The 27,677-nt window shown below is 38.2% G+C and overlaps 1 pseudogene; it reads right to left on the reverse strand.

The window, feature by feature from the left end:
* Positions 1 to 27,677, reverse strand: part of LOC127455859 (hydrocephalus-inducing protein-like) — a 111,753-nt pseudogene that overhangs the window by 19,189 nt on the left and 64,887 nt on the right.

A 27,677-nucleotide genomic window follows, 5' to 3' on the forward strand; every position in this document is an offset into this window, starting at 1 on the left:
ACCGTAGATCTGCTTTGTGTTTATATTTCTTATACTGAAGTCAGCAGATTTGTAGCCATGCAAGTTTTAATAAAGGATAAGGTAAGGACGTTATTGAAACACTATTATTAGACTATTATTGTTGTCTTTTTGGATGAAAAATAGTGCTCAGACTGAAGGAAGACTAAAGATCTGCTTTGTTCTTTTCACGTTTAAACAATATAAAGTCTCTTGGTAGTTTTCGGTCATGAAGGACTCAAAATGATTCAATGACTCACTCATAGATCATAAGACGCTCATTTGTCGCCACCTAGTGACATTTCCAGAAGGGGTCACTGAACTAATCAGTTAATAAAATTGAACAAATTTGTGAAACCGAAGCAAGCCTCACCAAAATACTCTTTATTTTGCAGCTAATTCTGCACAACTGTAAACTTGAATAAACTTGAATCACTAAAATAGCTGGAATTGGTGCTTTTAGCTTATTCTTTAAAAAAAAATATCCCCAGAAAAAAATGTTCATGGATCAGTGATTGTCTTACCTTTTTCACCCCTTATGAGTTTGCAACCCTTTAATTTGTTGTGGCATTGCAAGAACAAATCTACAAATTAGAAAAGAAGCAAATTTGTTGTTTTTTTCATTACCCATTTAGCATTCTTGCTACCTGTGACCTCACACAGCGTAGCCTACCTATGTGATTTTTTTTTTTTTTTTTTTTTTTTTTTTTGCATAGCCGAATTTCAAACATTACAAGTAAAAACGCTACTAAGACGGACAGAAAACATGGACAAGTTGTTGAAAAGGAAAAATATTGATGATGGTTAGCCTATGTGGGATAGAGGTGTGCCGTAGTATTTTTTTAGTCAGAAAAAAGTGAAACACTGCATTAGAGACAGCAGTGGGCAATATTTTATCACACATCTACAAACAAAATACCTGCATAACTTAATGTGCTTTTGGTGTAAGTTATGAATTTCAGACCCCAACAACAAATTCCTCTGATCCGAAACATTTTAGGGGCTGAAGGCTTACCTCCATGTTCAAAGCATGTATTCTTTCATTGTGTGTCCAGTAGAACCTGTCAGGAACATTCCAGTTTAACACTGCTTTTGTTCTCCATTTGGAGCCTAAAAACAGCACATAACATAATTTATTAAAAACTTCAAATCTGAGCCTTCATTATGAAAATATTCAATAAAATTTCTGGGCATATGAGTACATTTAAACCTACTGAAAGACTCTATTCTGGTACAGCACTGTGTCTTTGAAGCGGATGGGTCCAGTATCACATTGGTATTGGGCATAATCACATGTGGCACTAACTATTAACTCCACCTCTCTTGAGGAGTTCTCTACCACAGAGTGAGGAGGCTCTGGGTCTGTCACTACTAGCTGATCACAGAACAATGACAAGTAAAGCATTAAACTACATATTAAATGCAAAGCAAGTTCTAACTAGACCTCTATATATCTCAGCATTTATCTTTGATTTACTGTTGCCAAAATTTGAAGTTAAATTCTTGGGAAATACATAAATTGGATGTGTGGCCTATTGAGTGAGTCAAATAATCCATAATTTACAGCACTGCTATAAAAATTGTAGTGCTGTAATCCTCAAAGTAGTGCTATCACTGGCCATATGAAGTTATGGAAATACCTCCAGTGATTAAAGCTGATAAAATGTACAATTTTGTTTATATCAAAAGATACAGTCCTATACTACTGGATTACATTAAATAATTCTCATTTGTTTTGCTGGTATTACTGTCATGATTCTGTTAAACTGACCTTCCGTTTGGTGGGCCAATGTGATGACTTGCTGTCTACTTCCACCCATTTAACAGTCCTGTGACAATCATCCCAGTCTGGGACATGGTCTACAGGCTGCTGAAAGGTAATACTGCTGAGTTTACATTGTATGGTCTCTGCGTTCAGCTCAATTGGTTCAATATTCTCTGCTGATGCTATTGTTAGTTTTGGCAGAGAGAAAATCCTATTTGCAGTCTAAGTATATTATCAAAAATATAATGTCATATTTATATTTCAACCATGTTTTAATATGTTCAACATATTCTATTTAGTTGTAAAGATTCAGTTAAATCAAAACTGTTTTTTGTCTTTTAGTACATGTCTATTTGATACGAGGCCATCTAAATACTAGTGTACTCTCAAAAGTTGACAAAGTAACTTTAGAAGATATATACACTTAAAACGTATAGCCTTTCTCTTCCGGGAATGCAGACTGAAAACATTGATAACTAATCTTGAACTACATAGATTTCAATTTTTTCCAATCAAATACTATCTAGAATAGGCATGTCCCTCCTTCTACTACCACTTGCCACAATCTAGCAAGTAGCACATCATGGCTCATAGCTTTTACATAAATCCTGTTTCAATAGGAAATATGTCAAAACAGAAAAGGAAAATGGGCTCGTCAAGCATTTTCATGGGGACTTTAAGTTTTATTCTTAAATTCATTATGTTTTCAACAAGCACATTTCTATCTTGTACTTCCCAAGAACTATCTATCTAGAATTTTGCACAGGAAAAATATATTCTGTTAAGAATGTCCTCTGCCTTATGACTTACTTTCAGTGTTGTCCAGGATGATGATGTCATGGTAACCCTCACCCACAAGCTGCACCACTGTCTGATCAGGAAGAGCCAAAATGGTGGTGGAGTGGATGGTCGTGTTTAATGGTGTGCTAAACCCCGAGGAGGTTAAAGCTAAAAGACTGAAATAAAAAAAATAGTCTTTAGGATACAAGTATATAATTGTGTTGAGAGGGCTTTTTTAGCAAATAATTGGCTCAATGATGTACAATAATTGACAAAAAAATGAAAAACCAATCCCTTTAAGAAAGTGTCATCTTAGCCGGTCACCTCATGGACGAAGATAGCAAGTTGCAGATGGACGTAACCGGCTCAGAGGATATCAATCTGGAAACAGATATTGGAGCCCATGAAGTTGTTTTTGCAACGCCTACTTGCTCTACTCCTTCAAAAAATCTTGCCGGAGCTAGAGGCAAAGATGATGTCACACTATCTACACTTTATGGTGCGATCCAGAAACTAACTGCTAAACTCGACGAAATGCATGAGAAGGTAATGTCTATCAATAAGACAACTGCAAAATCTTGTGAAAACTGTCGGAGAAGGCATCCCAGATAAACAGCGATGTCAAGGTGCATTCCAATAAGATCGAACAGCTGGAAAAGGATGTAAAGGGACTGCTGGGTGAAAACAAATATCTGAAAGAAAGCCTGGAAGAAATACAGAGATATTCACGCAGGTGGAACCTTAAGCTACAAGGAGTTGCTGAGCATGATGGAGAAAATGTGAGAGAAGCTACAATCAATATTATAGCAAAAGTGGTCCCTGATATTCAAGACAGGCTGGATGATGTAATTGACGTTGTGCACTGACTGGGACAGAGAAGATTTGATGGAATGCCACGGAACATCATCATGCGATTTACTATGCAAATCTACAAAGACATGGTGTGGTGAGCAGCAAAGGACTCCAGGTACTTAAGGGACAACAAAATTCACATCAAGGAGGTGCTGATTAAACAGGATCTGGATGCAAGAGCCAAACTTTGGCCCAAATTAAGAAGGCTCGTGACGAAGGAAAGAAGACTTCTTGGAAGGGGCCACATGCTTTTATAAATGGTCAAAGATCTGAGACTGTCTCTTGAGGAGAAGAATAAATTGAAGGTGAAAAGTAAAGAGGCTGTCTTTCATGGGGCAGTACTGGAATATTCTGTAACGTATGATGCCTACAATGTACATGTGCCTCCACTCGCAAGTTTGGCCCAGCTATATCTATGCACTTTTGCCAATTTAATAAGGTTATATTTAGCTTTAACCACCTCTCTGTTTGCTTGTTCTTATAGAGGTAAGCTTAATTCTTACTATATTCCTTAGTTTACAATTTATCCTGTTCTGATCACTGTGTAAGCTTTTTTTTTTTTTTTTTTTTTTTTTTTATTAATGCAAGAATTTGAGTTTAACTCTTTGAGTATTGTTTCACTAAATACTCACGGCATAAGAGACTCTGTGAAAAGGAAAGCCTTATTTTTATATTGAGGAAGAACAAATGCTGACTTGATATTACTACAAGAAACTCATTCCTGTGATAGTGATGTTAGATTTTGGAGAACTCAGTGGGGGGATAGTGCTTATTTTAGTCATGGGTCCAGTCATTCTGCTGGTGTGCTTACGTTAGTCAATAAGTTCAAAGGAAGGACTCTCGAGTTGATTGCTTCTACTGAAGGAAGATTTGTTATTCTTGTTGTCAAATTAGATAATACTTCATTCATAAAATGTAATGTATATGGTCACAATTTAAGTTCTGCTAATAAGGCTTTATTTTTATTTTTGCGGGGGAAAATTGAAATAAATACCAGCACGCTTTTCTTATTACAGCTGGGGACTTCAATAAAGTATTTAGTAACACTATTGATAGATACCCTCCCAGGATGGGCTCTAATAATGATCTTATTTCTGATTTGTGTGACAACTTACAAGTAACAGATGCATGGCGTTATTATAATCCAGATGCGAAGGAATATTCTTGGTGTAATAACTTTCTAACGTGTAAATCAAGAATAGACTTCTTAGAGGTCACGTGACGCCATGCAAGAAGCAGACGTGTGAGCGACGAGCTCTGCGCACTTTGCTAAATTTTTTATTATTCTCATGTTATAATCTGGTGAAATTCGATACACCCAGTTACACATTTGCTCTTTGAGGTAAAATATGGCAAAGAAGTCAAAATCATCAGGCTCTGGAGACATTAAAAGACACTTACGTTTTCAGGATGAAAGCCCCGACAGGCCTACAGACCGGGGACTCGATTTGGATGGCGCGGTGGGAGAAGGAATCCAGCGTCAGTTGTCCAACATATCGGTGATGATGACGAAGGTTCTTGCTGACTTGGAGGATCTCGCTGTAATACGTCGATCGATTACGGCGATGGAAATAAAATTCTCTGAGTTAGTTACAAGAGTGTCAGATGCTGAGAAACAAATCAATTATTTGGAGTCTTCAGAGAGGGAATTAACCGCTTATCCGCCCGCGACCAAAGTTGATCTGGAATGTATTCTTGAAAAGCTTGAAGATCTTGAGAATAGAAGCTGCAGGAATAACGTCAGAATTGTTGGAATTCCTGAGCATGAGGAGGGCAGAGATATGGTGAAATTCCTAGACGAGCTCTTATCAAGTCTGCTCGACATAACAGGCCATAAAATGGAAATCGAGCGAGCTCACAGAATCCCTGCTCGGAGATCTGCTGAGGGAGAAAGGCCCCTATCGATTCTGGCCAAATTTCTGAGGTCATCCGATAAAGATCTCGTGTTGCGCCAGGCGAGGAGCAAAGGGAAGCTTTCTTGGAAGAATCATAATATTTTCTTGTTCCCGGACTTTGCGAGTTCGACAAGAGAGAAACATGATCGGTTCAAGGAATGTAAGAAACTCTTACATCAGCGAAAGATCACTTTTGCTCTAATGTTTCCGGCCAAACTGAGAATAGAAACGAAGGACGGTCGCAAAGTATTTACATGTCCCAATCAGGCAATGTCTTTTATTGAATCAATGGGTGAGTAAACCATTGGATGTTTCTCATATGAATGGGTCTGACTCGCTGTACTTACTCTGGCTTTTGAGGAAGCTGGGCGTCATTTTGGTTTCTTTTTGCTTTGGCTCCACCTAGCGGCTGGAGCTTGTTTTGTGAATAACACTTTCCTTAAAGAAGCTTTTGCATTGACAGAAGATTACTTTTGCATGGAAGTTCCAGGCCAGTTTGAGAGTGGACACTAAAGATGACTGCAAAATATCTATATGCTCACACAAAAGATGTCTTTTATAAAGTTGACGGATTGAGTAAGTCATGGTATATACTTTTATGCGGCCTCCGAGTGAATTGACTTGACCATCTGGGGAACCGGGATGTTGGTTTTGTTTCTTTTTGTGTTGGCTCCGTTTACGGAACACTGGAATGATTACATCATCCACTGAACTCATAACAACTGAACATTCGTTTGTCTATCCGTGAAACTGAATGGTTTTATATCAGCTGAAATTTGTTTTGTGGAGGATCACACCTTCAAAACAGTTCTGTGAATTAATCTACATGTTCTGTGTTCATTCTTCCTATTGGCTGGGGTTTATTTTACAAAGTATTTTCTGTTATGTAATTTTGCTTCACAAATTCAATTGGTTTTATGTGTGTGATTGTTTAATTTTTTTATTTTTTATTTTTTTTATTAATTAATTAATTAAATTATTTTTGTTGTGCGTCTATGGTTGTGTGACCACTGGGGTGTTGTTGGGGGATGGGTGGGGGATTGGGGGGGGGGGGGGAGTGGGGGTTGTATATTGATTCTGTATATGTGTGTTCTGTTATAAATATTTCATGGTTGAATCAATAAAAAATGTTAATCGCAAAAACAAAACAAAAAAGAATAGACTTCTTTTTGATTTCTCATTCGAAAGTGCAATATGTGGCTATTGTTAATCATCAGTATGCACCATTCTCTGATCATTTGCTGACAGAGCTGAATTTGCGAAAAGAACAAGGTAAGAGTTCCCTCTGTGGATATTGGAAAATCAATAATAATCTCCTAAATGATAAGGCGTTTAATTACCAAACTAAGGGATTAATCAGTGAGATTTTTACAGATAATGAGCTTGCTTCACATAGTAGTAAGTGGGTATATTTTAAATTTAAAGCCAGAAAGTTGGCCATGCATAGATCTAAAGTACTTTAAGAATTAAAGTGAATAGAGAAGCCAATTTGTTATGCAAATTGAACTCTTTAATTAAAAAAAGAGAAGCTCTCTGTAGAGGAAGTCAATAATTGCAGTCAGAATTAGACCAGTTATATACTGAAATCAAGAGCGAAATGGATTGAGGAAGGAGAAAAAAATACGAGCTTTTTCTTCTCACTTGTAAAAAGGAATTTCAAAAGAAAAAATATTTCAATGCTGCAAATTAATGATTCAGTACCTAAAAACTCTAGAAAATTATGAAAATTATGAAAATATTATGAGATAGAAAATTATGTGACTAGTTTTTATAAAGATCTATATTCTTCTAATAATCAGGCAAACCTTTCTGAGCACTATTTGCAACAACTTAAGGACTTTATACCAAATGTACGTGATGACTTTAAATTACTGTGCGAAGCTCCCATAACTTTACAAGAAATCAAAGATGCGATGAAGTCAGTGAAAAAGGAAAATCGCCTGGATCTGATGGACTTACTTTTGAATTTTTTTGCAATTTTGGGAACTGCTAGAGAAACCTTTTTTATTAATGGTTCAGGAATGCTTAGAGAATTGTGCAATGATTCCAGCTATGAAACAGGGAGTGATTTCTCTTATCCCTAAACTAGATAAAGATGCATCCTTGATCGATAATTGGTGACCGATTACTTTGCTGAATTTTGATTATAAACTATTTGCTTCCATATATGCCCAAAGATTAAAACAAGTAATACACAATGTCATTAATGAAACGCAAACTGGATTCATGAAGGGACATCATATTAGTTGTAATATCTGTCTTGTTCTGGATCTTATTGATTACAGGGAAGAAACTGATTCAGAAGCTATTCCTGGATTTTTATAAGGCTTTTGACACTGTGGAGCAGCAGTTCCTTTTGAAATCATTAGCCGCTTTTGGGTTTCCTACGAAATGTATTAATATTGTTCAGATGTTATACAAAAACATTGATAGTTATATAATCTTGAACTCAGGTACGTCATCAAGGTTCCCCTATTTGTCGTGGAAAATGTCAGGGGTACCCACTGAGCCCTCTTTTATTTTTATTTGTCTATTTGTCTCTTTGTCTATTGATATTTTACATAAGAGTAGTTTTGAAGGCATTAATATATTTAATAGAGAGTTTCATATTTCGCAATTAGCAGATGATACAACTTTGTTTCTGAAAAATAAAGAGCAAATAGAACCGGTGTTACATACAATCAACTCTTTGTCAAATGCATCTGGACTTAGACTCAATTTATCTAAGTGTGAATAATTTTTTTTATATAATACCTCAGAAACTCAATTCAATTGCATACCGATCAGAAGTGAAGTGAAGTATCTGGGGATTCAGGTAACAAAAAATATAATGAGCAGACAGCACTTTTTTTTTTCACCACAATTAGTTAAAACTAAGAATACATTTAATAATTGGCTTCAAAGCGATTTATATATATATATATTTTGTCAAAAGTGGAAAGTATATCTAGATTTGTTTACCCCTCCTTATCCTTATATATTGACAGCAAAAAATCTATAAAGTTTTCCTTGATTTTATATGGAAGAATAAATCCCACAAATTAAAGAAAAATGTTTTAGCAAATAAAAGAAGTGAGGGGGGCTCAAAGTTCTACATTTTGTTGACACTAATGACACATTTAAAATCAATTGGCTGAAGTGATGTTTGACTGGTAATGACTCTATGTGGTATTTTATCCCCAATAATATATTTAGTAGGGTTGGTGGCCTCTCTTTCTTATTGAGGTGTAATTATTCTGTGGGGAAACTACCTATAAAAATGGCTCAATTTCATCAGCAGGCATTGTTAGCTTGGAAATTGGTTTACAACCACAACTTTTCTCCCCACAAAACGATTCTGTGGAATAATACGGACATTAAGATTAAAAACAGACCATTTTGGAAAAATGGTTTAACGAAAACATTTTTTTTGTTGCGGACCTTTTTGATTGCAAAGGTGACATTTTGGTATATGGGGAATTTATGAATATCTATTAATATCCTTTGCCATTTAAAGACTATCATTCTGTTGTAAAGGCTATACCAGAGAGCATAGTATTTTTGATGAAATCATCTCTAACCTACAGAGCTGGTCGTAAACAACTACCTCAGTTATTTTTGGAAGGAACATTATTTTTAAGTACAGCCTGTAATAACAAATGTATCCGCCAGTTATCCCATTCGTGATTGTCAATTGTCCCAAAAGGAATTATTTTGGGGATGTCTTTCATTGACGACATTCAATGGAAGAAAGCGTGGTTGTTACCATATAAATATTGTATTTCAAATAAAATTAAAAAAGTGCACTTTAAAATTTTGCACAAAGTGTATCCATGTAACGCACATCTGGTGAGATATTGTGATGTAAACGGAATGTGTACTTTTTGTAATAATGAAAGTGAAAGCCTTAGCCATTTATTTTTCTCTTGTAGTATGTCTAGTGTGAATTTCTGGTGTGAGTTGAGTGATCATTGTTTTTCTCCAGTTGATAAAAATTATGTTTTTTGCATTAAGGATGTTATTTGTTATTTTGAACATGAAAACAAAGCGTTAGTTTGTATTGTTAATTATTTTTATTCTTGTAGCATAATTTTATTTGCATAAGCAGAGGTTTCTTAGAAAGCTACCCAGGCTCACTGAGTTCTTAGTTGAAGTGGAATACTTAGTTAAGTCTTTAAGATTGCTCATGAATAAGAAATGTTCTTCTTTTTTGAGATATTATGATGAATTTTTTTTTTTTTTTTTGTGTGTGCTGTGAATCAGGACAAATATTAAGAGAGTTTTTATTATTATTATTATTGTTATTTATTTTATTTTATTTTTTGTCTTTCTTTTTCTTCTTTTTTATTTATTGTCAATGCCTTTTATGTATATACACTTACATTTATACAACTGTTAACCTTTTTTGGATTCCCAATAAAAATAAAAAATAAAAAATCATACTAATCATACTGGTTATCCTGCACCATTACCTTCATACTGGCCTCAAACCTCAGAGCAACCTTTAGAAGAAACCCAACCTGGAATTGTGCTTCTTGCCCAGCCAGAAGTGTCAGAGAGGCTACATGAGCTAGCTGTGTCTTTGAAGAGGAGAAAAAAATCCAATCATGTCATTTTAATGTCTTATTGTTACATGCCTTGTGGCAATCTTCTCTTTACTGTTTTATTTTACTGTTCTTCCATATGCTTTCGATATGGTTAACCACCAGATCTTCCTTTCCACCCTCTCGACAATGGGCATGAAAGGAAACGCACTCTGCTGGATTGAGTTTTACCTCAAAGGTAGGTCCTTCAGGGTGGCGCCTGTGTGTTTGTTGGCAAGCCGTTGCCTGGTGTCTGTGTTACCTGGTATGATTGTTCTGATCGTGTGCTTGTTTGCACAAAAAGCTGCATCAGTTTTGGTTTATGATCATCATTTCCTTATTAATATCTACACCTCGGTTATGAATCGTGATGGCTGGAATTCCGGGGGGGCAGAAGTTCCCAGTTTTTGACTCGGATACCAGCGGACATATGTCACCTTGCAGACTGTATTTACAAAAGAAGAAAACACCACAGAAAGAGGGGAATGAGGGATGGTGTTTTGTTTGGTCCAAGTGAGGAGAAGTTTCCAAACTCCCTCTGGAATCTGGGGTCTCGTGTGTCCAAGGTTCCCTGTCTTTGACTCTCGTCTTGGATGGTTCATCTCTCTGCATTCTCTTGAATAAAGATATGCCAGTCTTGTTCCTGTTTTTCCAGTGCTATCATCAACGTCTGTGTGTATCAGTAAGGCTGCATCTCCGTAAAGGAGGAGTAAACTTCTGTAAATGAAATGCAATTGCTTAAGGTGGATGTGTGTAGTTCTGTTCTTTTTGCCTCATATATAGACCCACCCCCCCAACTACAATAAGCTTTTTATACAGGAATTTTCTGTTTTTTTTTTTTTTATCTTCCATTGTGCCAAACTCTGACAGGCTGCTGATCCTGGGTGATTTTGATATTCATGTATGCTGTCCCTTTAAGCCTCTGGTTAAGGAATTTTTACAACTAATTGATGCTTTTAATCTTACTCAGTCAGTTTTGGATTCTACACATCATCAAGGTCATACACTTGATCTGATTTTATCATTAGGCCTTCCTGTTTTTAATTTAGACATAGTAGACATGAGTCTATTTGATCATAAGTTCATTATTCAAAACTGTCCTCTCTAGTCCATTATTGAACTCCAGGAATGCTGGTTGTCATGTTCATTCTATTAATTCAGAAACAGCCAAGCATTTTGTTGATGCTTATTTTACTTTTCCACATGCCTGTATTGTTGAGTTTCCCCCTCCCTGTTTTGGTTCCGATGAGCTGGTTTGCATGTTTGACTCAGTATGTTGTGATATCCTGGACTCTATAGCTCCTTTTAAAATTACAAAACCTAAAACTAGAGCAACCCTGGCTTAATAACGACACTCATGCTCTTAGACAGGAGTGGTGGAATGCTGAGAGGAAGTGGAAAAAAGATAAACTTCATGTTTCTTTTGAAATCCTGAAGGACTGCATGCATAACTATCAGCATAAGGCTGCCAGAGCAAATTATTTTTCAGATCTAATTCCCAAAAACGCTCATAGTCTGAAAGTGATATTCAATACTATTAATAGTGTTCTTCATCCGGTAGTCACCTCATTTCCTGATCCAACCCCTGCGGCTTGTGAAGATTTAAAAAAAAATAAAAAATTATTAATAAGATTGATGTCATAAGATCTTCTGGCTTCTCACCCCCTGCATCTGATGGTATGAAGTCTGCTTCCTGTTCAATGGACCGTTTTCATCCTTATCTTCTTTTGGAAGCTCTGGATACTATTGACCTCAACATACTCTCTATAGTAAACAGTTGCCTTATTAATGGTACTTTCCCATCCAGTTTTAAACATGCTGTAGTCAAGCCCTTGCTTAAAAAGGCAAACCTTTTCTTGGAGGGTTCTTGGGTGGAATAGTGGAGAGAGAGGGGTAATTGTCAGTGTGTGTGATTTTTATATTTGTATATATATATATATATATATATATATATATATATATATTTGGTTTTTGTTTTTGTATTCTTCTATACGTGTTCATCTAAGACCACAGAGATGTTTGCTGAGGTTTGTGGTGGGGTGGGGTTGGGGAGGAGGAGGAGGAGGGGTGGTAGTGGGTGTTAAAGTTGATTTTGTGTATTTATAATTATGTTTTGTTTTCCTGTGTTTAATAAATAAAAATGTTAATCGTAAAAAAATATATATATATATATATATATATATGCACAGATATACAATTCTTATTCTAGAATTAAAAGCACAAGCAGCAATAAAAAGTCTGGAACGTCAAAAAAAAAAAAAAAAAGGCAAACCTTGATTCTTATGTTTTAAATAATTATCGGGCCATCTCAAAACTATCTTTTCTCTCCAAAGTTTTGGAGAAGGTTGTTCTCCATCAGCTTTCTTCTTTTTTAAGTAAAAATGTTTTGGACAAATATCAGTCTGGCTTCAGAACAAGACATAGCACTGAGTCTGCACTCCTGAAGGTGACAAATGATTTATTGTTAGCTGTGGACTCTGGGAAGTGTGCTATTCTAGTTTTGCTAGATCTCAGTGCAGCCTTTGACACAATCGAACATACTATTCTTCTGAAGCATTTACAGCAGTGGGTTGGAATTCAGGGCAGTGCACTTGATTGGTTTGCTTCTTATCTGAAGGATAAAACTTTCTCAGGCCAGAGCTCGTCTAGCACCTAAGGTATTTGCAAAGACGTGTCACGTGGAGATTGAGGGGCTCGCGGGGCGTGTGCCGGCACGAGGGCCACCTCAAATTCATCCTGCTTGACCTCGCAGCCCTGCCATGCCTCCTCGTGTGAATCCTCGGGTATCACAGAAAAGGCAGGTGGGAGGGCGCGAGAGAGGCTGAATCGTCCCTCAGAACGAGGGCGATTCGCGAGTGAAGTGTCTTGAGACTCATGCCATCGCAAGAACATGTAAGCGACTCTTTTAGATATATAAATATATAAATATATTTATATTTCACACAATATACAATATGCAATTGCTTTGTAAGAATATACAACACCTGCCGAAGCGCTGTAGAGAATCAGGATGCTGAGGCCCGTTCACCAATGAATCGTTAAGCGGCAAGGCGGAGTGATGTTCGCCGGACCACTGCAGGGGAGCAGAGAGTCTTCTCGTAGCCATGAAGATTCCACCCGCTGACTCGTGTATATCAACGGTGAAGGGTAGAGGGTTTCTAGACAAGAGATGATCACTGTCTTGAAGGAAGAAATTCTGAGGAAATGGTGTTTGTGCACCTGCTTTTATAGCGGACAGCTTCGTGCCAAAACAGGTGGAGCTCAAACACCATAGCCAATATTAGAATATTGCCGTATTGTAGAGAGGTTTCAACTAGATCATGTAAGAAGGCACTCCCCATATGCGTTAATAAACGCAATGTCAAGTGTACTGAGTCGTAAGGGAACTGGTGATTTACACCCCTAGTCAGCACACAAGTGTGGGTTATCTTTTGAACTATAGGTAGCTCTGTTTTTAAACTGCTCAGGTAACCTCAGGACAGTTGATGATGAATAAATATTTTCTTTCAAATCCGACAATGCATTTAAAATATATATATAACTTTTTAACAAAATTCAATATGGTGGAGAGGCAGTATGGTATCGTTGAACTGATATAGTTGAAATCCGCATGACCCAAGGAATCCACAGACCAAAAAAAAAAAAAAAAAGCTGTATTATCATTTCTGTGCAGATTGGTCTGGAGAATATTTAGAGACATTGTTTAGCCAGATCGGACAAAGTTTGAATGATGTGAAACTTTTAAACTATAAACAACATAATCCAAGATGGCGGCCACTGTAATGGGCAGAGTTGGGGTTCATTTGAATCATCAGGTGCAGAGTAATCAGACAAAAAAATAATGGACAAAAACAATAATGGGTTCAAAAGATATACACAAAAAAAGTTATATTTTGAACAGGTGGTGGCACTATAGAGTTTACCTAGAGTTCCCAAATTTGCTATGGGAACTATTCATGCCAACCCCTATGAGTGTGCCTAATTTCATCACTTTCCTATGTAAAGTTCTATGGGCTGCCATAGACTCCCATTGGGTAGGAATAAAATAATAATACTAACGGATACAATAGGTGCCACAGCACCTTTGGTGCTTGACCCCTAATTAATAAACATATTTCAACCTATTGTTTATTGTTGCATGTCTCAAGCTAAACTCCCAAATCACTGATACATTTTGTTACTAAATGAGCAACAACAATAGATCTTGCAATGATTGGCTAGAGCTAATGTCTAGCTAATTGCCGGCGAATGGCTTTATATTGCTAACATAATATTTTTGCTTAAGGCTTACTTTTTCTGAGATCGCTTTCTATATTTGAGGAGGCAAGTCTGCATGTAGTGCCAGGAGCTACTTTCAGAGTGAAAACTTCCAGGTTATATTGTAGAATAATGTTAACCTGCAAATATCAGGGGATCAAAGATTATTCCAATGACTCTTAAGTCTGAGAAATTGCAATTTAGTCACAATCTAATTATGATCTTACTTGTGCAGGCACATTGCCATTGTTTTTGATCACAAATGGAAGGGCCTGTGCTCGTCCTACCACTAAGCGTTAAAGTATAGCACTGGCTGACCTGGTAAGTCCTCTGAACAGGTCTTAGAACAGTGATGCAGGTCAAGTTGCCTTCACCCATTAGATCAAACACAAGAGCTTTGGGCCTGTTGCAAAAGAGAAAGGGTGAACAATCTACAAAACAAAACAAAACAGTTAAAGCCTCCACTGAAAACAGTTACCTTATGGTCCCTTACAGAATAGCCTCAAACACTGCGTGATATGTCTGCATAATCAAAGGAGAAAAGGTGACTGTAGCAAAAGCGTGAGAGTGGCTTGGGATGCACATCCTTGGGGTCAACTCAAAAACCTCCGTATTAGATGCTGTCATCTAAAATTACCAAAAAACAGGCTGACAAACTGAACAGATACACTTAAACTTCGGGGTGATTAAGCATCAATGTAGCCCAATAACAGCTACAGTCAGAGCATGTGAGCAAAGCGGAGCGGTGTGACACTCCGCTCAATAACCCGCTCCATGCACTTGTGCTCCGCTCAGCCGCTCACGGCCCAAGCAGACGCTCCACTCAAGTACTGCTCACGCTCACCGGTAAAAAAGCGTTCACTCAAATCCTGCTCTGACATTAAATTTCTCTGTAGTATACTTGGTTCCAAGCAGGTACACAGGGGGTAGCTACAGTGGCCCAAGCAACTGCCCCTTTGCCCACATGGGCTGAGATGCCCCTCTGGGTGAAATATAGACTATAGGCCAACATTTATTAAATTATCAAATGATTAGTAATGTACACATCTGAAATTATGTGATTGTATTGTTGTGTTTATGTATATAAAATCTCACTGTTTATTTTGGACTGGCTTACAACTGCTGTTAGATAATTGGGTCAACCAGACCTTCCTTATCATTTGTAATCAGTCAAATATTTCTCTGTTAGCACATATGTCATTGAACATCTTCAAATAATACCTTAAAAAAATAATTTAAACTGGACCTGAGTGACACAGCTGACCCAGAAAACTTTAAAGTTTGTTGGACTGGTACCTGGAAATACAGGTAAAAGTGAAATTCCTAATTGTTCTTCAGTTGTCTCCACGGAATGATTATACTGTAGATTTGATACATTAATAGGTTTCTGATTTAATGCTATCAGACTTTAGGTCTGTAAATTAAAATGAGCAATTCCTCATCCTAATTTTGTGTTCATTATTATATGGTGTATTAAATTATCCAGAAAAGAGCAGTGAATGTTTTTCTCTTTTTCGGTGTTTTTGTTTTATTAATATTCTCAACAATTTTATATGTACGAATCATATGCAATCTAAAGGACTGTGGTTATTTACCCTTTGTTTATCCCTTGATATTTTTAAAGCAGCATAAAGTGAATCTGGTCAAACGATCATGTGTTGTGCATGCGCTTTTTATATGTACAGCAAGGTTTAACCATGGATTTAACAAATAAAAAATATTCGTTCTGCATAAAGTGAGATTTTGTCCAATATATATATATATATATATATATATATATATATATATATATATATATATATATATATATATATATTAGATGAAATCATGTTTAATGATCCTAAAACAAATACAAATTATTTAATTCACAAATTACGCTGCCTTCGTTTTTTCTAATGTACAGTCATTTATAGCTTTTTTTCCTCTGCACATGAATGCAGCAAGCGATGTCGGGAGATGTGTTCCGCAACCACTGATCTAGAGTCAGTTTTTTATATTTCACTTATTGTTGGTGTGGATTTGTCTTTGGGAAACTGACCATCAGTTATGTGCACTTTATCCCAGAGCAGAAATCGAAAGCAAAGGCGATCGACTGAGATAAATCTATGCGAGAGCTGAAATCTTCACCAATCAAATGCTCAATTGTATAATAGAGGCATAAAAGCAGATTGCTGCACGTGCAAATTAGGACACACTGATCTGCAAGATCATACATGTTTATTGGTTTGTGTGTGTGTAAGCCGGGATTCAAGGAAATATGCTTTGCCAATATACAGTATTATTAAGCTTACATATTCAGTTGAGGGTGCTCTAACGTTCACAACCCCACAGAACCGGGCCTGCATCTAGCTGGCAGCTGCACTGACATGATAGCAAAATAACAAGATACCTTACCATCTACTTATCTATTAATTTATTATCGAATGGTAGTGAATGCTACTAGCTCACCTTTTGCTGCGCTACCATGTTGGCGTAGCACATCCTCTTGCTTTCTGGCGATGTGATGCATTCCAAAAGGAATATTTGCTAATTCTCATGGTCTCTCCACACTCCCTTTCGATTTCCTCGTTCATAACTTTGATTTATACTTTGAATTTATTTAGGTTATAAGGTTTGAAACTTCACTAAAACAATGTTAGAGCTCCATAACCTCAGGCCTATTGCTTATTTAGCAGGTTCCCAAACCAGCATATCACGAAGCGCATTCTGGGTTGAGCGAGCGGCACTGAACGAGCGGAGCGGAATCTTCAAAAAGGCGCTCTCTGCTCAGGTGAAATTATCACCGCTACGCTCAACGCTCCTGTCCGCTCACATGCTCTCTGGTCAAAGAGGAGAAATAGACTCAGCCCCAACACTGTCAAACAGCTCTTATTTCTCAATAAAAATAATAATTATAAAAACTTCTCCATCCCCCTTCTGCCATTCCCACAGTTACACAAGCACTATCACTGCCAAGTCTCATAAGCACATTTAATAACCAGATGATCCCATCACACAGTATGTTCTTATTCACATCTAGTCCTGCACTTTAAATGGATGGTCATTTTGTGCATTTCAAACTTTGACTTTCATTCAAACTTATTTAATTACATTATGAAATACCCTGTCATACAAGTAGTATAGAGAATGCACTGTTTCGGATAGCACTGATAGCACTGTCATTTCACACCAAGAATGTCCCGGGTTTGAATCCTGGCTCATGTTCTCCCTGTGTTCGTGTGGGTTTCCTCAAGGTGCTCCGGTTTCCCCCACAAGTCCAAAAACATGCAGGTTAAGTGAATTGGAGACTCTAAGTTGCCCCGTAGGTGAGAGACCCCCGGCCACTGTGGGTTGCGTCAGGAAGAGCATCCAGCGTAAAACCTGTGCCAAGACGAATATGCGGATCACAAATGCTCCGCTGCGGCGACCCCTTACGGGAGCAGCTGAAAGAAGAAGATGATTCTATTACATCGTATTGAATTATATTGGTTCATATGGGCATTTAATGGGTAAATGATATTATCAGAGGAAGAAAATCAACACACACACACACACACACACACACACACACACACACACACACACGTTAGGCTTTTATTTGTGCTCGTAACATTGAAACTACATCAATGAAGTGTGTGGTTGGAGCTTCATCCTCAGTTTTTTACTGCTTTACTTTGTATTAACCACCAGATGGCACTGTGTTGACACTCTCGAAGCTTTGAATCTTTTACCGGAACTATCAGACCTGAGTGAAGTTGGCCCCCCACCCAACGCAAAACGTCGGCAAAATAGTCTCAATCGTTTGTGCCCCGTTTGTGCAGTAAAAATGTTCATTTGTGCTGCTTCGGTTTTTTAGATATTAAAATAATATTTATACGTCATTCTGAGGTCACTCTACAAAACTACAAAAGTCGTTACTAAATCAAATTTCTGGCCAATGTAAGTACAATGTTTTAACACTGTCAGTTACAATATTATTTGTTAACTTCAAGAATAATGGTACAACATTCAAGAGAGCTAAGATTGTCAATGTTTATTGAACAGGAAACTCATTGCTAATACTAATATATGCTAATTACAGTTGCACATGTGACCCATGTTAGTTTCTTTAATACATTGTGCATCTAGGGGTCAACATTACCATATTGGTCCTAATATAAGATATATTATCCTTATATATTATTACTATATTATATTATCCTTATATTCGGACCAATACAGTAATACATGAAAACAAGGATTATTTAAGTGGGTAATTATGTTTTGCTTATGCCAGATGCCCAAGAAACCAGCAGTCAACAGAGATTCAATTTTCACGGTCCTGTCTTCATCAAAAGAGGCCATAGTCCAAAATGGCAACATAGTTACTCCTAATCAGAGCATCTGGACAGAGCTTAGTAAGCAGCTAGAAAACAAGAGCAAAGGCTCTATACACTTTTGTTAAATTAAATAGACACAACATCTGGCTGCTTTAAGGTTTACTCATGAATGTGATCATGAAACAAATGGCAGTAGTGATGACACAGGGTCCCTTTCACCCAGACCAAAAGATTGCCGGACTTTTGATCTTGAAGTTCCATTTCAGAAATGGATTGAATTCATGCCTGAAAAGGTTAAATACAACAACAAGTTCTCTAAAACACAAAAAAGGGAATACACAATATTAAACCTGGCATCTGGACACATGTGATAAATCATCACATGTTTTAAGTTTAAGTTTTTAAAGGTCCATTTTTTATGTTAATGGATGTTCGATAGTACACAGTAATTCAATTTCAAAAGTAAAATCATTTTGGCTTAATACTTAATTCATTGAGTCACGAGTTTCTACATATATTAGTATGTATGTATGTAGTAGTACTAGTCAAAAGTTTGAAAACATTAAGATTTGTTAATGTTTCTGAAAGAAGTCTCTTCTGCTAAACAAGGTTGCATTTATTTGATCAAAAATACAGTAAAACAGTAATATTGTGAAATATTATTCCAATGTAAAACAGTTGTTTTCTATCTGAATATATAGTAAACTGTAATTTATTCCTGTGATCAAAGCTGAATTTTCAGCATCATTACTTCAGTCTTCGGTGTCACACGATCCTTCAGAAATCATTCTAATATGCTGATTTGCTGTTCAAGAAACATTCATTATTATCATCAGTTGAAAACAGTTGTGCTGCTTTTTTTTTTTTTTTCCATGGAAACCATGATACACAACCATTCAAAGGTTTGGTGTAAGTAATATATATATATATATATATATATATATATATATATATATATATATATATATATATATAAATAATACATAGTATATTATGTATTATAATAAAATAAAATAATACATAGACAATTCAGTGTCTAATATTTAAAAAACCGAAGCAGCACAAACTAAATTTTTTACAGCACAAACGGATCACAAACGATTGAGACTATTTTGCCAACGTTTTGCATTGGGTGGGGGGGCCCAACTTCACTCAGGTATCAAATAGGGGAAAGCCTCAGAGCTTGACAAGGCTTCATTGTGTGTGTGTGTGTGCGTGCATGCGTGCGTGCGTGCGTGCGTGTATAAATAGTGGCACCCCTTCCCCCATCGGGCTATAACACTCAAAAAATCTGCTCACTTTAACAATAACATGATGGGAATGACAAGAGAAGACGGTCAGAATCAGAATGAGCTTTATTGCCAAGTATGCTTACCCATACAAGGAATTTGTCTTGGTAACAGGTGCTTCCAGTGTACAACAATACAAAAACAATACAACTACAGCAGCAAGACATAGATAATAATAAAAAATAGTTATACACATACGTACATACACACACACACAGACACACACACACACACACAAAGGTAGTGCAATCTAACACAAATCTGTTATCTGTTATGTACAGTGCAAATACCTTTTTTTTTTTTTTTCCCCCCACCAGAGGAACGAAATGGCAGAAGAGGTTGGATGTGTTGGCTAAATATAAAAAAAGACTAAGCTGTGTATTGCACATTGTTATTGCTCAATGGGGCAATTTATCTGTTTATGAGATGGATAGCCAGAGGGAAAAAAACTGTTCCTGTGCCTGACGGTTCTGGTGCTCAGAGTTGAACAGTTCAAAAAGGTAATGGGCAGGGTGAGTGGGGTCCAGAGTGATTTTTACAGCCTTTTTCCTCACTCTGGAAGTGTATAGTTCTTGAAGGGAGGGCAGGGGGCAACAAATAATCCTTTCAGCAGTCCACACTGTCCTTTGTAGTCTTCTGATGTCTGATTTCATAGCTGAACCAAACCAGATAGTTATTGAAGTGCAGAGGACAGACTCAATGACTGCTGAGTAGAACTGGATCAGCAGCACCTGTGGCAGGTTGAACTTCCTCAACTGGTGAAGGAAGTACAACCTCTGCTGGGCTTTTTTCACAATGGAGTCAATGTGTGTCTCCCACTTCAGGTCCTGTGAGATGGTAGTGCCCAGGAACCTGAATGACTCCACTGCTGCCACAGTGCTGTTTAGAATGGTGAGGGGGGGGGTCAGTGTTGGGAAGTTTTGAGCGTGTTCAGTTCAAGGTTTTTTTGACTGCACCAGACAGCCAGCTGTTCAACCTCCCTTCTGTATGCAGACACATCGTCATCTCGGATGAGGCCGATGACAGTGGTGTCTTCTGAAAACTTCAGGAGCTTGACAGAGGGGTCCTTGGCAATGCAGTCATTGGTGTAGAGGGAGAAGAGTAGTGGGGAGAGCACACATCCCTGGGGGGCACCAGTGCTGATTGTGCAGGTGCTGGAAGTGAATTTCCCCTGTCTCACAAGCTGCTGCCTGTCCGTCAGAAGGCTGGTAATCCACTGACAGATAGACATGGGAACAGCGAGTTGGTGTAATTTATTCTGGAGTATAGCTGGGATGATGGTGTTGAAAGCCGAACTGAAGTCCACAAAAAGGATCCTTGCATATGTCCCTGGTCTGTCCAGATGTTGCAGGATATGATGCAATCCCATGTTGACTGCATCATCCACAGACCTATTTACTCGATAAGCAAATTGAAGGGGATCTAGAAAGGGTCCAGTGATGTTCTTCAGGTGTGCCAAAACCAGTCTCTCAAATGATTCCAGGACCACAGACGTCAGGGCGACAGGTCTGTAGTCATTAAGTCCTGTGATTTTTGGTTTCTTTGGGACAGGAATAACGATTGAGCATTTGAAGCAGCATGGGACTTCACACTACTCCAGTGATCTATTGAAGATCTGTGTGAAGATGGGGGCCAGCTGGTTAGCACAGGATCGAAGACACGCTGGTGAGACACCATCTGGGCCTGAAGCTTTCCTCGTCTTTTGTTTCCAAAAGACACGGCTCACATCATCTTCACAGATCTTATAGTTTTTCAGCTTCTCAGAGTATCTTCTTTTAGTTCCTAGCTTGTCCAGGTCTGTGGCTGCAGCCTCAAAAACACTCCAATCTGTGCAATCGAAGCAGGCTTGTAGTTCCTGCTCTGCTTCATTGGTCCATCTCTTTACAGTCCTTACTACTGGCTTGGTTGATTTAAAATTTCTGCCTGTAGGTTGGAAGAAGATGAACCAGACAGTGATCAGAGAGTCCCAAAGCTGCTCTAGGGACAGAGCGATATGCATCCTTTATTGTTGTGTAGCAATGATCCAGTATATTTCTGTCTCTGGTGGGGCATGTAATGTGCTGTTTGCATTTGGGCAGTTCACGTGTGAGATTTGCTTGGTTAAAATCCCCAAGAATAAGAATAACTGAGTCTGGTATTGTTGTTCTGTATCTGTGATTTGATCAGCCAGCTGTTGCAGCGCCGCATTCAAACACGCGTTTGGCGCGATATACACACTCACCAGAATAAACGAAGAAAACTCCCGCAGCGAATAGAAAGGCTTACAGTTAATAAAGCGCGCTTCCAAATTAGGACAGCACATCCTCTTTATCATTGTTACATCTGTACACCAACTTTCATTGATGTAAAAGCATGTTCCACCACCTCTCATTTTCCCCGTTAACTCCGTGATGCAATCCGCTCTGAACAGCTGAAAGCCCGGCAGATGTAACGCGCTGTCCGGAATGGCTTCACTCAGCCAGGTTTCTGTGAAGCACAAGGCAGCAGAGGTTGAAAAGTGAGATGTAGTTCGTCCGTTTTGTTAGGAAGAGAGCGGAGATTCGCAAGATAAATGCTCAGCAGGGCTGTTCGAAAGCCACGCCGTCGGAGCTTGACCAGCTCACCGGCTCGTCTCCCTTGCCTGCGTCTCCTAGTGCGTTTAAACAACACAGCCGCGCCTTCGACTAAAATGTCCAGCAAAACATCTGAATATTCAAAAACCGGGAAAAGACTGTCTGGTATAAGCTGTCGAATGTTCAGCAGTTCGTCTCTGGTAAAACTGACTGGAAAAAGATTACTAAACACAGGACAAACAAACAAAAACAACAAAACAATAGGAGTGCTCCACACCGAGGCGGCCATCCGCGGCGCCATCATGATGTATCTCATGACAGAGATGTCATGCAGAGATATTTTTAATGACTTTGTGCTGTCTCTTGGAGGTTCATGAGTAGAGAGGCATATCAGTACATCCACAGCATGAAGGTAAAATCTTGTGGATTTATGAATGAAACCTGACAAAGGGGCACCATGCACAATTATAGCAATGCCCTGGCAATTTTGGCCAGCTTTACCCTCTGTTGAAAGATCAATGCCCAAGTGACGAGTGATTCCTCTAGACACAGTGTTGTATACAAGATCGCCGACGGCAGTGTCAGCACTGCTATTGTCTTTAGTAAGGCCTGTGAGAAGACAAATGTACTTTAATTCATCTGTCTGTCTGTCTTAATTCTGATTGTGCATGAAATAATAATACTGTGAGATTACATTTTTGATTAAAATTTTGTAATAAATGTTACATACTGTATATGATATTAATAATTTAAATCTCAATCTGGATGTTTTGATGCTTCATTTAAATGTCCATGTAACTTAAATGATTATTCTGTTGCAAAAGTCATTGGTCCGGCCACGCCCTCCTCCTCTTCACAATTAATTATACCCTTCTAGACTTACTGGAGTATTTCCTTTTAATCTATCCCCTCCTAAAATACTTGTCTAATTCTAATCTAAAGCAAATGTATGTTATCTCAGTACACTCTGTTGCACATATCTGGTTGCACTTGGTTGAACTATATATTTACCATTTGGAGTTCTACCTTCAGAGGGTGCAGCTGTCTCCCCTTTTTCCTCTTTTGGAAAACCCTCTCCAGATTCTAAAAAAAAACAAGGTGAGATTCATTAGATTCACTTACAATAATGCCAAAATGCAAAAACTGTGATCATGTAATCAGATGAAGATTTTTAGGAGAATATCTCAGCTCTGTAGGTCCATACAATGCAAGTGACTGGTGACCAAAACTTTGAAGCTCCAAAAAGCATAGCAAGGCATCATAAAATGTATCCATAAGACTACAATGGTTTAATCCATGTCTTCTGAAGAAATCTAATTGATTTTGGGTGAGAACAGACTAAAATATAACTAATTTTTCACACATTTTTACATCAGCAGTCTCCTTGGTGATAATTTCAATCTCGATTACACTTCCTAGTGCTTGAAGCATGCGCAGAGCACTAGATGGCGCTAGGAAGTGTAATCGAGCTTGAAATCATGATCACCACGGAGACTTATGTCAAAATTTTTTGTTAAAAAAAAAACAATAACAAATAAAAAAATCTTTGTGTTCTGCAGAAGAAAGAAAGTCATACAAATCTGGGATGGCATGATGGTGAGTAAATAATGAGAGAATATTCATTTTTGGCTGAACTATCCCTTTAAGTTATCAACTCTGAGCTTATTTTAAATAATCAGGATAAGTCTGACCCATGCTTGTAAGATTAAACCTGACTAAAATATGAAACGGTATTAACAAATATGCCATTTAATGGGAGATCATTTCAAATATCATATAGACAAACTCTGCTGAAATATACAGTACCCTGCTTGGGTTCCTGTGAGCTGTGCTCTTTGTAGTAATCTAATAGTTCCACAGGCAGAGTATCGCCAGGAGCACGAGAAGGTAGAAGTAAAACATTTTAAGCATTATATCCTTTCAACATCTGCAAAATCTAAAGATTAGAACAGAGAAAGGCTGGAAAAGGAGGTAATCTATAAAAATGATTATATACAGTAGACCGTGTCATAAGCGTTCCGGTCATTTTTAGCTTAAAATACTTTTCACTCTGAAATGATCCCATTAGAGAGTTAAAAGTGTAAACAATAAATCAAAATTAAAAGTTGGTTTATTATCTCTCCTACATAGTAGAAATATGATGAGACAAAATACAGTGTCTCTATTTGTGCATTCTCCTGACAAGAGGAAAAAAAGGGGGTAATTCCCAGAGAATTAAAAAAAATATATATATATTACACAGAGGTGTCTCTTTCATAGCTCCAGAGATTTGATAGAATTCTCAGTTATGTTTTATTATCTTAATGCCTATGTACTTTAGGAGAAATAAAAATAAACACAATTGAAACAATTGTTGACATACAATTAAAAGTATAGCTAAGATACTGTGCTCTTGGAAGACTTATGTATTTAGAACATGTATGAGTTCATACTTAAATATCTGACTTTTGACTGCAGATTTTATCTTGGCAAATCTGACCACAGTTTATGAAATTGTTAGATTTCTTCTAATCTCTAGGGGAGATGTCATATCACTGGGGTCTTTTCTCAGGAGAAAAACGGAAAAGTAGAAGACTCAAGCAAAAGTCTCCATTTGCGCAAAATTTTATCTTATTGCTGTTTAGGAGAAACGATCAAGATTTTCATCTCATGAGATCTCATTTGTGATTTCTTTTTCCTATAGGCTTGATTGAAAACAAACAAACAGAGTATTATTCTTGTACTGTGTTGTACATGGCATTGTATTTAGATGAATAACAAATAGCGATACTGAGGAGCCCATGCGCAACAAATAAAACTTACCTCTTCCTCTTCTAGCTATTACTTGTCAAAGTCCACAGAGTAAAACTCAACAGGGAAGGAGCATGGGTTGCAGATCATTACCTCAGCCACCTTCCCTTTACTGTAGGGCAGGATGGGCCCGAGATCTAGCTCTGAGGAGTAAAACTCCAGCTGAGGCTCTTTGCCCTGACCTTGGGCCAGAAGCAAGATCTTCTGAGTGCTCTGAGCCACTGTTATCACTAGTCTCTGACTGTATGTCTTCTGTAGGAGAGGACATACCCTGTGATTCATTGTGTGTATAAAGACAAACATATTCATGTTACTACTGCTCTCATTTGTTCTATAGTGTTTGAGTTAAGGTACCAAATTCAACATGGTAAACAAGCATGGCATAAAAAGACATTGAGGAGCTTGTTAATCTCTCATTAAGTTTGATAATTAGATCTTCATTTGGAAAACGTCATATGACTTTTTAAAGAGAGCTTGGCTAAATAAGTTTAAGAATATTTATTTTTCTCAAATCTTGTTCTTTGACACTAATTCTGTCCACCTAGTCATTTTTTGTACTAAAGATGTCCTTTAGAATCTCCATTACCCTAAAATAACCTCTTCCAAACTAGGTTAATTAGCTTGACATTTAAATGTCAAGTTCTGCTAAAGTGCAGAGAGGACATCTGTATAGCCCAATTGCAAGAGACGTGAACATTTAGAATCAGTGAATGTGTGAGAGAGAGAGAGAGAGAGAGAGAGAGAAATTGAGTGCAAGCAGTAGAGATCCAAAGAGAGGTAAAAAATAAGTTTGTGTGGGCCATTGGATTTTCTCACCAGACTCATTGCTCTATCCTGCTGGAACATCAGTTGCTCAACATTATATATTGGATGAGCAGAGCGTATACAATAGACTTCAGGTGACAATCACATTCACAAACACACACACACTGTTTGGAGTGTTTTGAGGCTGCAGACACCAATCTGGACGAGCTCACAGATATTTTACATCATATATCAGTTTCTGTGAGGATATGTGCACCCCTACTAGGACTTATTTAACATTTAACAATGACAAACCATGGTTTACAGCAGAACTCAGGCAGCTTCGTCAGGCCAAAGAGGATGCTTACAGAGGTGGGGATAAAAGTCTTGTACAATCAGGCCAGGAACACACTGAATAAGGAAATCAGAGTGGTTAAAAGAAGATACTCTGAGAAGCTGAAAAAAGTTTTCAGTTAACGACCCTGCATCAGTGTGGAGTGGCATGAAACAACTTTCGAATTACAGGACTCCTACCCCCAACCCTGTGGTGGACCAACAACTGGCTGATGACCTGAATGTGCTCTACTGTAGATCTGAAAGGCCCAATCTCACACCCCACACCCACTCTGACCTTCACTTCACACAAACACCAACACCTCCTGCAGCCCCCCTCCTCCCCCTCCTGCTACTCAACCTGCACTTAAGATCTGTGAAGATGATGTGAGCCGCATCTTTCGACAACAAAGGATAAGGAAAGCACAAGGCCCAGATGGCATTTACCTGCATGTCTTAAATCCTGTGCTAACCAGCTGGCCCCCATCTTCACACTGATTTTCAATAGATCACTGGAGCAGTGTGAAGTTCCTTGCTGCTTCAAACGCTCAATCATCATTCCTGTCCCAAAGAAACCAAAAATCACAGAAATTAATGACTACAGACCTGTTGCCCTGACATTTGTGGACATGAAGTCATTTGAGAGACTGGTGTTGGCCCACCTGAAGGACATCACTGGACCCTTTCTAGATCCCCTTCAATTTGCTTATCGAGCAAACAGGTCTGTGGATGATGCAGTCAACATGGGATTGCATCATATCCTGCAACATCTGGACAGACCAGGGGCATATGCAAGGATCCTTTTTGTGGACTTCAGTTCGGCTTTCAAAACCATCATCCCAGCTATTCTCCAAACTAAATTACACCAATTCTCTGTTCTCACGTCTATCTGTCAGTGGATTACCAGCCTTCTGACGGACAGGCAGCAGCTTGTGAGACAGAGGAAATTCACTTCTAGCACCTGTACAGTCAGCACTGGTGCCCCCCAGGGATGTGTGCTCTCCCCACTACTCTTCTCCCTCTACACCAATGACTGCATCGCCAAGCTCCTGAAGTTTACAGACGACACCACTGTCATCGGCCTCATCTGAGATGATGATGAGTTCCTGGGCACTACCATCTCACAGGACCTGATGTGGGAGACCCACATTGACTCCATTGTGAAAAAGGCCCAGCAGAGGTTGTACTTCCTTCACCAGTTGAGGAAGTTCAACCTGCCACAGGTGCTGCTGATACAGTTTTACTCAGCAGTCACTGAGTCTGTCCTCTGCACTTCAATATCTGTCTGGTTTGGTTCAGCTATGAAATCATATATCAGAAGAATACAAAGAACAGTTCGGACTGCTGAGAGGATCATTGGTTGCCCCCTGCCCTCCCTTCAAGAAATATACACTTCCAGAGTGAGGAAAAAGGCTGTAAAAATCACTCTGGACCCCACTCACCCTGCCCACTACCTTTTTTGAACTGTTGCCTTCTGGCCGACGCTTCAGAGCTCTGAGCAACAGAACCATAAGCACAGAAACAGTTTTTTCCCTCAGGCTATCCATCTCATGAACAGTTTAA

Source organism: Myxocyprinus asiaticus, chromosome 18 (assembly GCF_019703515.2).
Source record: "Myxocyprinus asiaticus isolate MX2 ecotype Aquarium Trade chromosome 18, UBuf_Myxa_2, whole genome shotgun sequence".
Taxonomy (NCBI): domain Eukaryota; kingdom Metazoa; phylum Chordata; class Actinopteri; order Cypriniformes; family Catostomidae; genus Myxocyprinus; species Myxocyprinus asiaticus.